At 36.1% G+C, this 18,739-nt stretch overlaps 1 long non-coding RNA gene across 1 annotated transcript in view; it reads right to left on the minus strand.

Annotated features, from left to right (window-relative positions):
* The window catches only part of LOC138707276 (uncharacterized), a 568,249-nt gene extending 552,666 nt beyond the window's left edge, over positions 1-15,583 (minus strand). Inside the window, exon 1 of the long non-coding RNA XR_011334147.1 lies at positions 15,296-15,583. This is a non-coding gene — a long non-coding RNA (uncharacterized lncRNA). The remainder of the gene's footprint in view (positions 1-15,295) is intronic.
* Positions 15,584-18,739: the final 3,156 nt, after the last annotated feature.

Below are 18,739 nucleotides of genomic sequence, written 5' to 3' on the forward strand. Positions count from 1 at the left end.
CAGACGCTAAATAACCAAAGATGTTGATAAAGCGTCGTAAAATAACCTACTTAAAAATACACAAATGGAGCGCTTTACGGAGAAATGGCACAGGAATTTGCTTTTCGGCTTGTTCTTCGCGTTGATATATTAACACTCATACGTCTCAATACCCAATAGTGTTACCATAAACTTCAAATTTTTTTCCGGCTAAATCGTTATTGAAACACTAAAATGACATTTGACTTTTTGGTTACTTACAACCTAAAAATTCTGTTCTTAAAATTAATGCAGTTATGGCCATTTCACTCTGTACAGTGATTACCAGACATAATGTCCAGGATTATAATGTCCATACGTCAAAATGTCCATGGAATGATGTCCACGTTTAAAATGCCCATGTTAAATCGTCCAGAGTCAAAATTTCCATAGTTCTGTAATGTCCTCTTCAATCTGATGTTCAGAGACATAATGTCCATAGCTCTATAATGTACACTATATCCATCGTTCATGATAGTTATAGTAACCTATGTAAAATTTTTCAAATGCAGAACTAATCAGAACTGAATTTTTTAAAGACGGAACGAAATCCTCAGTTAGTGCCAACCTAGAAGGGTAAACCACTTAAGCCACTTCTGGATACCTGTACCAACATCATGACTTTAATAGAGATAGGACAAAAATATATTGGCGATACAGGAACAGGAACCTCCCAAGCCTGAAAGGCATGCAGCACACAATCAACGCGGTAGAAGACTGACACAATCTTCAACGCGTGATGGCTGTACATCCATCCACTTGGCGATTTATACAGTGCCTAAAGCGCGAAGAAAATGGAATTTGGACACAAATATTGCAAGCAAGAGTGAGGCAAACACAAATCAAAGAGCCGGGAATGAGACGTATTTGACGAATCAAAGGCAAATTCTTCAGATTGTGAGAAACTACAACAGGTACAAAGAAAAAGGAGAAATTCTCTTAAATCTTAAAAGTATTGGTTACCATCTTAAAAGTGGGGCTCCGGTTCCCGATGATTAATAACTTATTTGTACGAGTTATGGAATAAAATTTATTGTGTTCTATTCAAGCAGAATTTTTCTTTGAACTTGGACATTATGGACGTTTGACAGTATGGAATTTTGACCTAACGAATATTTTATCATATAGCCTTTCTGTCATATGGACATTTAGTACATGGACATTTTCATCGTATGGACATTTTGACCTTCTGGACGTTTTATCATATGGACGTTCTGTAGTATGGACTATATACGGTGGAAGCTGTACAGTTACTAGGGCTGGCACATTCCATACCAAAACATGGATCATATGGGGAGACTAAGAGGAAGGCAGAAAATAGGAAAGATTGGAGTATGCTGGGTTTGCAGTGAAGTACCTACCCTCGGGCGAATACTTTGAATGAACACAGGATTAAGATTACATAATTCCAGACACCAGAATATAGCTACTGTGCGCCTGTTGTCCCGTAAACTGTTCGTAAACGTAGTGTGCGACGGCAACTAATCTGGTACCTCAAATCACATATAGATTGCTCATTCCTATGTTAAAATCGGTTGCACTTTGAAGAGAACACCCGCCAGGATCGCCACCCGTCAGCCGTAAACGAACACGAGATGGCAGTACAGTCGCTAATGCAATTCAAATGGCAGTTATGACGTGACTCCTTATGTAATAACTAGATGGCAGCATAGTAAACCTGACAAAAGTTGTTACCGTCAAAGCAGAGCAATCTGGGTATATATGATCTAGGCTGGTACTAAGCATACAGAACCCATTCAGCAACAGGCGAGTGCATCGAGTTAGCTGGCATCCGAGTTATGTCAAAACTATTTTTAAAAGCTCTTTCTAGACTATCAATATTTCGGGAAATGACACCAGATTTACCTGTACCTCCAAGATCGGTCATATTTAGTTGGGGAACGTGGTTAGAAGATATTTTCATGCAATCGTCGACGTAATAAACTCGCTCTATACTAAAGACAGTTTTTCGATTAGAGTGGCGAAATATCACATATACCTCTTTCTAACTTTTCTAACAAACAAACATGTAGCAAGAGCAATCATAATATTTGAATCGGGAAACCTGGAAATTGTTAAAGCCCTTCAATATGCCGATGATTTGTCCGAGTCATTAACCAAGCTACAGGTGAGGCAAGTGCAGCAATGAAAGATAAATTTTAAAATTTGTTTCGGAAATGTGGAGGATCTTCTGCTATGTGTAAAATTAGAGATGAACCTGAAGGGCTAAATACGGCCCAAGTTTGGCTGCTCTTGAAGTATATAAACGTGATATTCCCTTCTTCAAACTTGCTCCTGTCAAGTCTTGTGACGTGGAAAGAGCTCTTTCGGAATTCAAATCATGTCTCTCCGAAAATGAAAGGAAATCCTGTTAAGAGACATTGAAAATGTAGGCTACATTGTAGTACATTGCAATAGGTTTCAACAGTAATGTGTAGACTTCGTTGAATTGCCACACGCAGCATGCTATCACGTTGCCGATGTACGGTAGTATAGAGGAGGTGAGCGGCCGCCCAGTCTTGTAGTATAAGCTGTTCATGTTAAGAGTTGTGACCGGTCCAAATAGATAGAGCAGCTACAGCTAATGTATACCTATGTAAGCACTTGTTTTTGCATTACTGTGGTTGGATTAGTCAACGCTTAACATCTGTTCAGTGCAGACAAGAATTCCATCAAACATACTACAATGAGAGTGTTGCTGTTCCAAACAATTGCCCCTGAAATACCCTTACCCCCGCAGCCAATCTTGACCCGCTGGAAAACGTGGTTGTATGCTGTTAATTATTATACAGAATATTACGGCAAAATAATGGAGGTAATTGATGCATTAGATAGCACAGACAGTTCCGCTGTTGCAACTGTAAAATCATTGCCTTCTGAACAGCTATTGGAAGATATTCTGTTTATTGATTCTAATTTTAAAATCGTGTCCAAAAGCATCATCCTGTCAGAATCGTCTGAACTACAACTCTCAGAAGCCCTTAATATAGTGGATAAAGTATCACAAACCGTTATCCAAAATAACAATTCATTAATTTCAGAAAAAGTGAAATGTAAGTTGAGAAACATTATTGCTAAAAATTCTGCCTATTCACAACTTCGTATTATAAATGGTGTACTATCAGATCACGACAAGACATCTGAAGTTGGAGTATTAAAAAGTAGTGACTTTCCGTTCTTCAAATATGTACGTATTACATCGTGTGATGTTGAACGTACATTTCCCCAAAATAAAAACTGTTTAAGTGACCATCAGAGGAGATTACTTTGCAGTATCTCAAAATGTACGTAACTCTTATCTGCAATGCACATATTCAAGGATGATGTATCTTACATTAAATTTTAAGAGTTAATATATATCACTATAAAATAATTGTGTATTTACATGTTTAGACATTTTGCTACTTCAATGATCATTCATTATATTTCTTGAATGCAGGATACAGGTTGTATTGTAACCGCAATATACTGCTCAGTGTTTACATCAGAGGCATACTCAATCGTTTGCACGCCCCCTTCTCATACAGTCCATACCGCGTGCGCAGTAAACCTTGCGATTCTCGTGGCAATTCCACGAAGTCTAGTTATTACTATTAGAAGAGACTGTTTTCTTAGTCCAACAATATTGGAATGAGTATACAGTAAGTGTGTACGGGGCATGCATTACGTCACGTGTCTTTCAGTAGACACCCTGCTCACAAAAGCAAGTAACGCGCACTACAGGGTCACTCTAAAAGAGGTTCCTTATTCATAAATAAGTACAGTATACTTCATTTAGCAATGTTTGTGATATTATGGACTACTAGTTGAAATAAAGGTGTCTAAAACAAGTGCGAAAGTACAAATTAAAAAAAAATACATACGCCATTTGAAATTGGTAGAAAGAAGTGAGTCTGACGATCTACCTTCAAGCTATTGAGCAAAGATGAAAAGTATGCACTCTATTCGGCGAGATGCCATGTGGTTAAAAACACTTGAAGAATTTTCGCTAGCGAGAAATGTGTTGCGAGAAAGAGGCGAAGACCCTTCCTCCACACACTTGGCGAGTTCTCGCTATCACAGATCACACCTCGCTATGATCATCTATGCACTGCATTCATGCAGAAAGCATTTTTCTGATTATAGTAATCACTCGTTGGGGGAAATATTATAGGTTATATATTTACGTATAGCCTATTGTCGTACTTAAATATATAACCTGTAAGTATATTGTCGTACTTTACAAATTACGTACGAACGCTATGTTGAATCTGAGTATTCAGATGATGAGGAAACGGAGTTACATGAACATATTTTGTTCACGAAAAGAAGAAGTAGGCCTAAAATTAAAGCCAGAAATAGCTGAGAATCACATTGTATCTTACGAAAATAAGGGCGAGTTTTGGACACTGTTTTCGATTTGAATGATACGTTTAGGCGTTATTTCAGGTTCAATGGGCCACAGTTTTTTTTTTTTTTGCCATTAATGATATGATAGAGAATTCTTTGCTATATTCTGATTAAAATTACGTAAACTGTTAAGACATATAGATACATTATTTCAAATGTTTAATCAATACTATTAAATCTCATCAAAATAAAATATAGCCCTATTTATTTTCAGATAATCTGATATTTGTCTCCAGATTTCTTCTTTAAGTTTCGTGTTTTTATAGTTTTCATCCCTTGTATCATATAAATAGGCCTACGGGTGACATCGTACAAGTTCGATAAGTTTCTCACTGCAATATTATCAGCCATCTTTCCTCATTTTCAAATAAAAATAATACAATTCATCGCCACCTGTGATATCTTTTTCTGCATTCAATCGTCATAAGGAGTATAAATGTCAAACATCTTTGATAAAAGTGTCAAGAAAATTCGCTGAGCTACCGATTCCAGCGAGAAACTCGCGCGAGGTTTTTGCCTTGAGCGAGAATCTCTTCCAGTGTGTGGACGTTCATTTGAATCCATGTTATCAATGTTTTAATTTTCTCGCAACACATTTCTCGCTGGCGAAAACTCTGCAAGTGTGTTACGGGCCTTACACTCGTCTTACAGTTGGGAAATACCTCGGAAAAATTCAACCAGATAATCAGCCCAGGCGCAAATTGAAACCACGTCCGAGCGTTGTTCCGAATCTGCAGGCAAGAGAAATGCACCTGCCGCTTGAGCTACACCAGTAACTCACTTTGTAGTAGTGAGATCAAAACTGCAATTGTATATATATATATATATATATATATATATATATATATATATATATATATATATATATATATACGTAATTTCGATTTTCGTTACAACTAGCTCGGTACAATATTATAAAATATTGAACGCAAATTCATATTCTCATATTCGTACAGATTATAATGCCAAAAAATGTAATTACAAGAGAAAGTGCTACTTTTAAAAATATAGTGGAAATTATGGCGTCATTAGTGATTTAAATTATTACCTTATAAGATGGCGGTATTTTGAACGATAGATCGATAGTTGGAGTCGTGCGGTATATCGTAGTCGTTTTGACATTTGAACATTTTTCAAATTTTAAAGTTCGTTGCATCAGAGTTGAACATGGCATGTGATTGTCCGATCACTTGGTTCAGTTTAGCTCATAATTTGAGTAGTGTGAAGAGTGTTTTACTTTTCGAAGGCTTTTGTAGTTTGTGGAGCAAGTGATCTGAGAAATGTACTTATTCCTTTGGATTTATTTGTGTATGTGGAAAAATGCATGATTTGGCTGTTGGATACTTTCTGTTCAACAGAATACTGCATTTATTTATGCATAGGTGCATGATTTAGTATACATTGAAAGCCGCGTGTCCTGAACTTGATTTCAGTATTGATATTCCTACAATTTGTGATTATGTATGTGATTTAAAATGTTGTGTGCTGAGTTGTTTTTGTGTATTTTTTTTAACTTTTGTGTTGAGTAAACTGGATGGCCATGGCTTTATTGTTGACGTCGCGAACATTTTTATATCCCTATACGGTGGTCATATTGGATTTAATATTTGTAGCCATTTTCGTAAATAATATAAAAACCACATAATATTTTTGTGTGATGTATGACTTTTTTATTATGTTGTGGTATATGTTGCTTGAAAATTTTGTCGATGCAATGAATATTTGGGAGTTTAGGGGGTGTAGCCCCCTAAAAATTAGTAAATTTGTGTATCTTATATCCTGTGGGTTTTATCAATTTTGTTTACGAAAGAAGTGACTAATTAATCTAACATGACTGCCGTATTGGCTACAAATACGTTCGTGACGTCACCATAACCTCCTGAGTCCTGAGACATTTGTTGTTTTATTTTCAAAGTTCAATATAATTCCACACTTCAAAAGAAAAGTCACTGACATGACGAAAAATGCTGAAAAAATTCCGCAGGTATAGTATAATATACTATACTCGTACTCTCAGGACTCAGGACGTTAAAGTATCTTTAACCTTCCTATTGTGAATGGGTCTAAATGACCCATTGCATTTACTAAAATTAACACAAATCGTACAAAAACAGCGATAATGTTAAGGGCTTTGAGTAATCCTAAAAAACATCATTACGAATATTTCCTATTACTTTTATCCACAAAAATATAGTACTTCGTCATATATTTCACTTTGACACATCTATTGTGTTTGGGTCATTTAGACCCAGTCACGGATTTTGATTTTAATTATGAGTTACGTACTATTGTTGTGTTCCGATACACACTCTCACACTTTCATACACTCTCACACTCTCTCACACACACTCACACACTCTCTCTCACACACACACACACACTCTCTCTCTCTCTCTCTCTCTCACTCACTCACTCTGATATTAGCCGGTGTGCACAGATCTGCTGGATAATCAGTTCAAGAACTGTGGGACAGTATGTATGGCAGAGTTGTTTTCTGTGCAACAGTATCACTTCAATTTTTCCAAACCTCTAGCAGGTTTCTCAGGTTTGACAACAAATCAGTTCGACCAGTGAGATGACGTCATGATAAATTGGCTGCTATTATATCTTTTTTCTACATGTTTGTGGAATAAATGCCAAAAATATTCCTACCCTACTAATATGTCAGTATAAGAACAGTTGGTGTCATTTCGAGACAAATGTCCCTTCCGCCAGTACACACTTTCAAAATTCAGAGGGAAGTATGGTATCAAATTGTGATGTAAAAACAGCATAATATGTTTATGCAGCAGAAGTGTGCAAAGCAAAGCCAGAAAGTTGACCACGAGAAACAAACCAAGGCAGAAATGTTGGTAGCATTGAAAAGAATGATCGAAACATCACCATGGACAATTTTTTCACCAGCTATATTTTCGCCGGTCCCACGCCGTGGCGTCGTGGTCTAAGGCATCCTACGTAGGACTCGCGTTACGGAATGCGCGCTGGTTCGAGTCCTCATGGGGGAAGAAATTTTCTCATGAAATTTCGCCAGGGTATGGGACTGGTGCCCACCCAGCATCGTGATGCACTTGGGGAGCTATGATAATTAGCGAAATCCGGTTACACAAATCAGCTATAACGGCTGGGGGGCTAACCTCACGATACCTCCATTCTGGTTGGATGATCGTGCACCTCTGCTTCGGCATGCGGCCGTGAGGCCAGCAGCCAACTGGTCGGTCTTGGCCCTTCGTGGGCTGTAGCGCTACGGATTATTATATTTTGGCCGAGGAACTTCTCAAGAGGAATCTGACTTTAGTCAGAGCTCTGAGAAAAAACAAACCATAAGATATGCAGCTAAACTGTACGAGACCAGGGTGTCCAAGCATTTTCGAATTTCAGCCCGACGTCGCATGTGTCTTAGAAGAATAAATCAGTGATTTTGCTGTCCACAGTGCATCACGATTACAGTCTATCTTCAGAAGAGCACAGAAAGCCTGAAATCTTGTTACATTACAACAAAACGAAGGAGGAATTGACATCACAGATAAACGTGCCAGTACCTACACTTGCAAAACGAGTACCAAAAGATGATCTGATTGTATGTTTTATAATGTAGTCGATATTGAAGGAATAAAGGCTTATGTATTATATATTCATGCGAGTACAATCCAAATAAATTGTACAGATGAAGATTGTTCCTGAAGGAATTGGACTAGGCCTACAATTAACACAAGCAATGCGAGAAAAAAAGATGAAGAAGCCTGCCTCAGAAGATAAAACTACTTTTGGAAAATGTTCCAGGAACTAGTTCAGGAGAAAGTGCAACAAAAAGGAATGTAGACCGAAGAAAGACCAAAGACTGTCAAAAATGCAATAGGTGCAAATTATTCCTATGCCAAGATCATGCAAACATTTTAGGCCTAATGCAACATTCGCATAGATTAAATCGGTAATTATTTTGTGTCCACACATTGGAAAATAAGACATTATTTGCTTTTTTTGAACCGAGGCATAAATAAAAGAAGATATTTAACCATTATATCCATTTTTCAAATCCTGGGTCAAACTGACCCATTCACAACATGTGTTACAAAGTTTCGAACATAATAGGAAGGTTAAAATTACCGAACAATGTACATTTTCCAAGCGTCACAATTCATATTCCCGGCGCAAAGTTCTTGACTCTCTTCCTATTCAAGAGTTACGAACAATCTTTGAATGGCTTATTAACAACGTTATTTACTTGTTCCAAACAAAGACATTGGCGGCCACATTCTTTCCTAAAACAGTATTTCTAAACCTCTTCCCCAGTGTCTATATGCACTAAAACTCCTAACTTGCATAGTCCCTAATCAACTGCACAATCTCTATACCAATAACAAACGCAGAGTCTCTTATCTTTCTCACAGTTACCTACATGACTGATCGGTTCCATCTCATATTTACAGCAGACTATTTTCGTCATAGACTCGGGCTTTGTTTGGCTGTGAATGGTTCTAATTTTGAGCACCTGTGGTAAAATTTGGTTAGTCAAAGTGTTTTGTTTACTTTTATGGCCTAATCAACATGATTTTGCATAGGCCCTACTTATTTGTCGCAATTTCGAAGTCCACGAAACAAGTTTAAGAGGCATTTAAAAGATATAAAACGGGTTAATGGGTAAAATTTCTATACATTGATATATAAAATTTAATGGAGATTCGAAATATGTAAATTTTAATATACAGTAGAGTGCCATTAAAAAACTTAAGTTTTCTGTCACGCCCTGTATGCCTGAACAACTAACTTTTATCGAACACTGACATCATATTGTATGGTTTATCTCCAACAGCTTTTGTATAAAACTATTTTTTGAAAAATTGAAATTTAAGACGTTATTAGCAATATTTCACACTTATTGTTCACCATGTGTGTGTGTGTATACACACACATACACAAATAATTATTAATTTTGTTATGTACTGTATAACTGAAGAGTTTAAACAAAAATATTATAGGCTAAGTGCACAGAGCAACATTTTTCAGGAACGGCAATAGTAATATACGTTACAAGAGCGGTATGTTGACGTTTTCATGTTCGAGGAAAAGACTGAAAAGGCGAAACGTAGTTGAGCTTTTTTAATTTCCAAGAACATGAAAACAAACATACCGCTCGTGTATCGTACATTATTTTGTGCGAAGATCGTTTATTACATACCTGAAAGACGAATTTCTAATTAGTTGCAATGAAATCTCCATGTTGGTTTCTGTTCAATGACTGCAACTTCGGAAAACCAAAATATCTTTCTTCAACATTGTTGCTATAAAATGTTTTCTGTGTTTATTATACTCCAGCAGGCCGCGATATACGTCTGTCTTTTTTTTTTCCCCCAGTCTATAAATGCGAACTTAAAACAAACGGTAAGGTTATGTAATGATTTATTTTTCATTTTAACATTTTAACAATATTATTTATATAACATATTGCAGTAATAACATCGGCATCTGGAGTCTTGTTGATTTTTTCACGGCTTCCTTAATGTTACTTGTATCAGGAATGCAATAAGTTTCGTGGAGTAGTAGACTTTACTTAATTTTTTTAAAATATTTAAAGGCAATAATTAACATTGCAATTTAGGTGAAATTGCAGTGGTAAGTTTCCAATTTATAATTATTACTATGTTAAACGTCTCTAAAAATAATATGTTAAAAGCCTAAAGCAGTAAAATGAATGTCGCGCTTAAGCGGTAAGAAGAGGGAAATTGTTATGTGTGTTACGTTGGGAATACTGAATGTGGTATTTCACACTTACCGCGTATTGGTTCTGTGCAGAAAACAAGCAAATACGCACGATCTCGCACAAAAATATTTTTTTCCATCCAAATCATATACTATTGGCGACGTGATTGCTTACTTAACTAGGGTATACTTCCTCTTTGTATTTCAACATTATGACTTTTGTAGACTATTGGGTTTCACGCACACAATCTGTTCTGGCAACTAATTATAAAATTACAAAATGGCTCTTACAATCTCTGTTGTTTACACTGTATAATTATTATTACTTTGTCTTTTTCCGCTAAACTATCATAGGCAAAATACCTTGGTTCTCACATATTCATAAAATAAATATATAGTATTATTATTATTATTATTATTATTATTATTATTATTATTATTGTGTCTTAGTGAAACTTACAGCAGAGTTCTTATAGGCCAGTTTCTATCTGATGCTTTTCCAATTCACTGCGGGCTAAAGCATGGAGATGCACCATCACCTTTACTTTTTAACTTCGCTCTAGAACATGTCATTAGGAAAGTTCAGGATAACACAGAGGGTTTGGAATTGAACGGGTTACATCAGCTTCTTGTCTATGCGGATGACGTGAATATGATAGGAGAAAATCCACAAACGATTAGGGAAAACGCGGAAATTCTAGTTGAAGCAAGTAAAGCGATTGGGTTGGAAGTAAATCCCGAAAAGACTAAGTATATTATTGTCTCGTGACCAGAATATAGTACGAAATGGAACTATAAAAATTGGAGATTTATCCTTCGAAGAGGTGGAAAAATTCAAATATCTTGGATCAACAGTAACAAACATAAACGACACTCGGGAGGAAATTAAACGCAGAATAAATATGGGAAATGCCTGTTATTATTCGGTTGAGAAGCTTTTGACATCTAGTCTTCTGTCAAAAAATCTGAAAGTTAGAATTTATAAAACAGTTATATTACCGGCTGTTCTGTATGGTTGTGAAACTTGGACTCTCACTTTGAGAGAGGAACAGAGATTAAGGGTGTTTGAGAATAAGGTGCTTAGGAAAATATTTGGGGCTAAGAGGGATGAAGTTACAGGAGAATGGAGAAAGTTACACAACACAGAGCTGCACGCATTGTATACTTCACCTGACATAATTAGGACCATAAAATCCAGACGTTTGAGATGGGCAGGACATGTAGCACGTATGGGCGAATCCAGAAATGCATATAGAGTGTTAGTTGGGAGGCCGGAGGGCAAAAGACCTTTGGGGAGGCCGAGACGTAGATGGGAAGATAATATTAAAATGGATTTGAGGGAGGTAGGATATGATGGTAGAGACTGGATTAATCTTGCTCAGGATAGGGACCAATGGCGGGCTTATGTGAGGGCGGCAATGAACCTCCGGGTTCCTTAAAAGCCGTAATTATTATTATTATTATTATTATTATTATTATTGTTTTTGACCGACTAATTAGTACTGCGCATGTCACTATGTAGCCTACGATCAATGAATCGATTGACAAGTTAAATTGTGACCTAGCCACTGTCTCCACTTGGGCGGCCAATTTCGGACTCGCACTTAATCCAAGTAAGACTCAAGCCATAATTATTGGACATAAGCGTTTAGTTAACTCCCTTAATAACAGTAATCTTTCAGTTGTTACCCTTAACAACACGCTAATCCCTTATTCATCTGTCGTAAAAAATCTTGGCTTCTTTTTTGATAATAATCTAAGTTGGAATTTTCAAGTTAAAGAAACGATAAAAAAAATCTGTTCCTCCATTCACTGTTTGAGTCGCTTGAGAAACTTCTTGCCCCAGCAACTAAAACTTACCCTAGTGCAAACCCTAGTAACGCCGCACTTCGATTATTGTGACGTTTTGTTAAGTGACCTAAGTTCTGAATTGTCAGTCAAGTTACAGCGAGCTCAGAATATGTGCGTCAGATACGTGTGCAACATCCGACGGTATGATCACATATCACCGTCCTTCGCAAGTCTCTCGTGGCTCCGACTTAAAGAACGTAGAACTTTATACTCTTTGTCTTTACTCTTTCGAATTCTGCACACTTCAATACCAAATTACCTTTCGTCTCGTTTCTCTTATCTATACTCTAACCACGACGTAAATACCAGATCACTTATCTGTGGCACGCTAAGTATACCTCTTTATAGAACATCTTGTTATTCATCATCTTTTACAATATCCACCTCGCGTCAATGGAATTCCTTGTCACAAAGTATTAGGGGCTACCTTTAAGAACAGCTTAAAAGATAACCTTATTAGCATTTCACTCCAATCATACTGATTTAAACTATCACTGACTACATTGTTACTTCTTTCTTTAGACATCATCCTGATTGTGCTGTATTTTAATTGTCTCGTAATAATCTCTTTCTATTATCTAATATTATTTGAAATATATTAACATTCTCTGTATTTTAGTTTAATTCTGCTACACAGTTTATTTCAGTGTTTAATTAATAGTCCATAGTATTTTGTTGTTTAATTTGTAAATAACTTTTGTATACATGTAACTCTCATCTAAATCAAATTGTTGGATTCTTTGTAAGTTCATGCATATGTATATACACTTTTTGCTGGTTGAGTGGAAGAGAAGGCCTTACGGCCTTAACTCTGCCAGCTAAAATAAATCATTATTATTATTATTATTATTATATATATATATACTACCTTAATATGCCTATTAACGATACATTGTACACGTTTTCAGAACCCTTACAATGATGCTTGGATGGGTTTTATATATTCGAGACTCGACACGAGGACTGCTACATGTGATACTGTAAATTAAATGAGGTGGTCCAATGTGCTGGTGGAATAAAGTATGGAAACGGGAGCATGCTGAGAAAAAATTTGCAACGTCTCTTCACCACACATTCTATCAGTATCAGGCCGGAAATCGAACCCGGACGGTCTGGATGAAGGACGCGGCTCTAGGTTGAGTTACATTATAGTCCACATTAGTTTATTGTATGAGGCACATTATTACTGTGTAATAATAAATAATCTGGAACAAGGCTATGAACAATCGTTTTGGGCATTGAAAGTACGCGTGGTGCCTTAGCGTTATACAAGAAATCCCCAAGCATATTACTATATGAATTATTCATTTGACTTAAATTTTTATTTAACGATGGTGTGTTAAACATATAACTAAATGCATAATTAATAGTTGGTGCTATTTACATGATGCTATTTATTTACCTAATAATTAAAGTCCTGCGTTTGGTTACTTTGAATACAAGTTAAGTGTACATGGATCATACAAGCTGTCCTCTGTGAGTCAGACCTGTTCAAAGTTGTAATGACCCATCACCCAGATCCGTTTCGTGTGTTTACATTTGCTTATTCGCATGTCGACTTGATTACTCACGTATAAAATTATATATATATATATATATATATATATATATATATATAATGTGGATTTAATAACGAACTAAGTGTTCTTTAAAGCCACTTATGGGCAACAGAAGATTATTCTCACACTAAGTAAAACGCATCTAGATTCTAGAAAACTTATGTTTCATAATATAGTTTTCATACAAAATGGAAAATCCAATGCTCATTATTTTTTTCGTCTTTACAGAGTCTTCAGCACTAAACTGGGTGAAACGAGCGTTGAGCGACTTCCGACGATTTTGGAATAGACACCGACGCACTTGAACTGCCAACATAGAAAACAAAAAATCACACTCAATCGCTTTCACCTTCATCTTGACGGGATAATAAAAGCCTAACCTAACCTAAGTGTGTCGGTGTCTATTCCAAAATCGGCGGAAGTCACTCAACACTCGTTTAACCCTAAACTGCACTTTTTAAAAGAAATAGATTCATTCTATCAAAGCGAAAATTAGTTTAAAAGTAAATAATATGACAAGTAATTGAAAGGGTTGAAATTTGAATATCTACAACTGAAAATGGGGTAATATTGAAATATATAAAATACATTTCGGCTCCGATGTTTCAACTTTCATCCATTTCAAACTATTTGTGGGTTGTTTTGTCTCCATATATTACCGCCTCTAATGCCAGATTGTAGGAATTGAGGAGCTCATTTTCAAAAGGTCTCTCGTAGATCTGAAAACGAAAATGAGCTTCCTGTGTCCATGCATTCTTCAAATATATCTCTACATACAACTGCCATAATCTAGCTTCATAACTCCCTCTAAACCACTCAAATCATGAGTTAAAAAAGTGACTACTGGAATCGAACTGACTTTTGTTCACAGCAAAATCGTAACTAAATATTAGTTTCAGCTTTGTAAACAAAGAATCTCATGCTCCCATTTGATACTACAGTAAATGTACCCAACCTCTTTGGTTTCATAATGTCTCTTGCCTAGCTGGTAAAAAATTTTAGACTTAAAAACGTTTTTCATGATTTCCCACAGTTATGGGAATGGACAAGGGCAGTTTTGAAAATAAGTAAATATAAAATTTAAAAAATAAATAATAAATAAATAAAAATAAATTAATTAACGATTGAAATTAAAATAATACAATAAATCACGGTAAAACCTGAATTATTTACATTGATTGCGTCTTATTAGGTATGTAGTATCATGAGAAAGGTTAGGTTAGGTTTGATTAGGTGTGTATATTATTACTATGTTGGCAACACTGAAACCCACTCTTACATTAAGGAAATATGGCGGTATTCTTCGTTCACGCATGACGATTTTTGTATATAAGTAAGGTACGTATTTAGGGTGGGCTTACAGCTCTCCGAGTGATCACATAAATTATCTACTACTCAATACTTTAAATCCAAGGCATTTTAAAGGTATTTTTTATTTATTTATTAGTGCCTGGGATATAAGAAAGATTCACCGGTAACTCTGGCACTGAGCCACCCAATTATTTGTGTACATCTGGTTTGTCTAATTAGTGGGATATGTAGCTAATCGGCGATGTATGCAATGGAGGGGGGATGGCCACCCTACTCCATTATCTCCTGTCCTAGTAGTCTCATAAGTGATGCCATTTGGTATCACTTGTGAGGTTCAGATCTGTCTTCGGACAGTTGACTAAACATATTGTGTGTGTGTGTTACGGAAAGATGACGTGGCCGAAGCTTACTATATAATTACTTAGTGCATTATTATATTTATGACGGAATAGAAATATTTTCACACTCACCGATAACATAAACTGCACCTGCTGCTTTCGATGATGAACTCGTACACTCTCTTCGTCTGTCAAAATCTCTGCGTGTTGACTTCCAACCACCACACGAACTATTAACATGGTCCCGCTTCTGTTTACATCTTTCCACTTTTTTTGCCTCTAACAGTCTCACGTCACTAAACCAGGGGTATGGTGTATCCAATTCACAGATTAAAACAAATTACAAATGAGAGCTACAAATAAAAGCATAATTTTAACCAATTTAATATTAACAAGCACTGACATAACTACACACCTTCAACACAAACGCAAAAAGAAAACCGGAAATGATATTAGCGAACTCTTCTGGAAAGATTAACTTCATCACCACGTAATTCAGCATTGTTACCAAATTCAAAATACATAAAGTACCTGTCTGATTGTAATGTGTCCCTATGCAAAGTGCAGCTTTAACGTCGCTCGAAGGCTAGTGTAGCTGTACAAATCCTTCCTCGGCCATCACTGTTTATCCGTGTATCTGAGTCGAGATTCACTGTCCTGATCTCACATTAACAAGTTCCGCGATATCTCTGTTTGCTGCTTTAGGTATACATTTCCTCAAAGGGACATGGTGTAAATCCTGAGAAGTACAAAATATTTGAACTCTTGAAACCAATTTGAATGCGTTGACTATTGGGAATATAATAGTTTTCTCCCCAAAGTCTCCATTTGTTTCGTGGGTCCGAGAGGGTACTCTTGCGTCATACTAGTCACATGTCAGTCATACTACGTGGGGCCGTTTACTGGTAGGGTAAAACAGAAGAGAGTATCATCACCACCACATTTGACTTAGACGATAGATAACCATCGCAGTCGATAAAGTGTGGTAAAATAAATCAACTAAGAAAAAAATACGTAAACATAGAAACAATATAACTTTAATATTATTAAGCCTGTAGAAGAGTTTTCTTTGTTTATCACAATATAGAAAGGAATTCCTTAGTGCTTTTTAACAATGAACGATTCAATTGTAAGACAATCCCACGGGAAATCCTCGGCGTCATATCGCTAACACCAATTGCATAGACGCAAGATGACCACATATTTGATAGTGTCGTTAAATTTAATAATCTCTTAAAATACATATATTCAAATAGCATTCCAACATATCGAATGATTTAAACTGTAATTTCAGAAATCTAAACTACGCAGTGGTGTATTTCTAAACAAAAAAGTGCCCTGGTTCTGGGATTTCGGTAGTACCACTAGTAGTTGTCTTCATCGTCGTCGCTATCGTCTTCATCATTATTATCATCATGAAACAACTAAGTCAGGAGATAATAGGGTAGGTTTACCAGTTCTTTCCCCCCTTCATTGCATACATCACTGACTAGTACATACAGTATTACATTAATCAGATTTCAGATGTATACAAACATATCGCCTGATATCTTGCACTGGACAGTAATGATCTCCCCGTCTGCTATAATAAATTATACGCAGAGTTCAACCACCTTTTTCTCCAGAAGAAAAGCACTGGATATACTGTACATATATACCAGCCAGAACCTCAATCAGAGGTAAATATAGTAGGCTACGTATTAAGAAAATAAATTATACTTCAATTTTGCACAATGCAGGAAAAAAAAACCCGTCGTCATGGCTGTGTCGGTTCGATTCTCGTTGTGGATAAGAGAACAAAGTTATCTTCTGTCCACGAGATTGGCTATTTGTCCATTGTTTTGTGACTGTTCTAAAATGTCTCAACGGTGTCCCTGAGTCATGCCGCCCCTTGACCAGGAAGGCCCACAATTATGATATGTCTACTATATAGCTCGCGCAAGGAACGATTACCGAAAAAAAATGGTGGCGTTGCTGTCTGCTTTGACGTGTGTATGTAGGCACGACGTGAGGGCGAAGGATGAGGACCGATGGAAGTACTGTCTCTTTCAAGAAAATGAACAAATCGGGACATCGTTGTGGAAATAACGAACGTAGCAAGAGAAAAATTCGAAGCTATTTAAACGCGCAACATATGTTTACGAATGAAATAATGATACCGTGCGATACAAGACACGTATTCACATTCAATGGAACAAACTAAAGTCGTAATGTAAGCTAATCATACTGTAAGAGTCTTATCACTTTTGATTTATTTTTAAAACACTACAACAAAGTGATGAACATAACATCTAAAAATAGAAAATAAATTCTACTTTGAAATAGTTTTAATGCTTGCAGCAAGAAAGATTTCTGACAATCGAAACTTACGTATGGAATGCTTCTGAATGAACGCAACTGCCATCTGTTGGTTGAACTCGCAATTCAATGAACACGCATATTCGAGATGTGGATCTCGATCAATGTCGATAGTTTGTGTTGAATCGAAGATGTTCGACCAGATGAAATAAAAAAAAATGCATACAGAATCAAAGCAAGCCAAAAGCTAGAGCGAAGGTGTGTGAAAGAGAGGTTATGTGTTATTGTTGAGGTTATGAGAAAAAAATCATTGATTGCTATATCTGATCAGAGTTCAACTTCCATAAATATTAGCTTATAAGCTTAGATAGACTGCTATAAATTTTCAATACAGTGAATTGTCGTCTATTCAATAGGCTATTACACAATTTTTGTTAGTTTTGCCCCAAGTTGAATAATTGCATTTAAAGACCAAATAAGATTATCTGGTAATGAATGTTTGACTATATGGTGATTTAGCTGTTATGTTTTAACTAGAATAAGTAGTAGAGTGGAAGAACAAGAGAATTTTTTTTTGTATGATCACACTGTTTATTTTAGTTTGGGAGTTCAATAATTTAAAAATTAGGCCTAATATTACGGGATTTTAATTGAAACGTCTTCCTCTTCGGTATAAGTGAATCACCCTCATACTAAGAACAGGTGGAAGCGTAATATAAAACTATTAGTACAATAACGTATTCCATACATTGTTGCAGCAAAGCCTCAAATTAAAATATTCCCTTGTGTTATATCGACTGGAAAATTAATCGAAGTCCAACAAATTCATAAATCACAGTGATTTTCTGCTTCCTCTCCTTCCAACAGTAATATTAATTAGAGCAATACAACCTCCAAACAAATAAATAAAAACAGAGAAATGTGAATCACATTCTAATTTGAAGATATTTCTTTACAGGGTATCAAATGAAAATTTACAGGACTGCATTTCGAAGATTTCTGGATAAGTGGCCTGGAAAGAAATATCTTGGTATTTATAGATTTCTTCCAATCTTCTTCGTTCTGGGGGCTACACTGGAATTCTCTATGATTAATTGGCATGTTGGAGAAGTGAATTTCTGTAAGTATCCCACATTTGTGAATTTGTAAGTGGGCTATTATTACATGTGGACAATGAAAGTTAAATGCATAATCAGGTAATTTGATTCAATTAAAGTACCATTTATTTATCCAGTATTATAGCCTAGATGCATTTGAATCTACTGTCATCATAAAATG

The sequence above is a fragment of the Periplaneta americana genome, chromosome 10 (genome assembly GCF_040183065.1).
Source record: "Periplaneta americana isolate PAMFEO1 chromosome 10, P.americana_PAMFEO1_priV1, whole genome shotgun sequence".
Lineage (NCBI taxonomy): Eukaryota > Metazoa > Arthropoda > Insecta > Blattodea > Blattidae > Periplaneta > Periplaneta americana.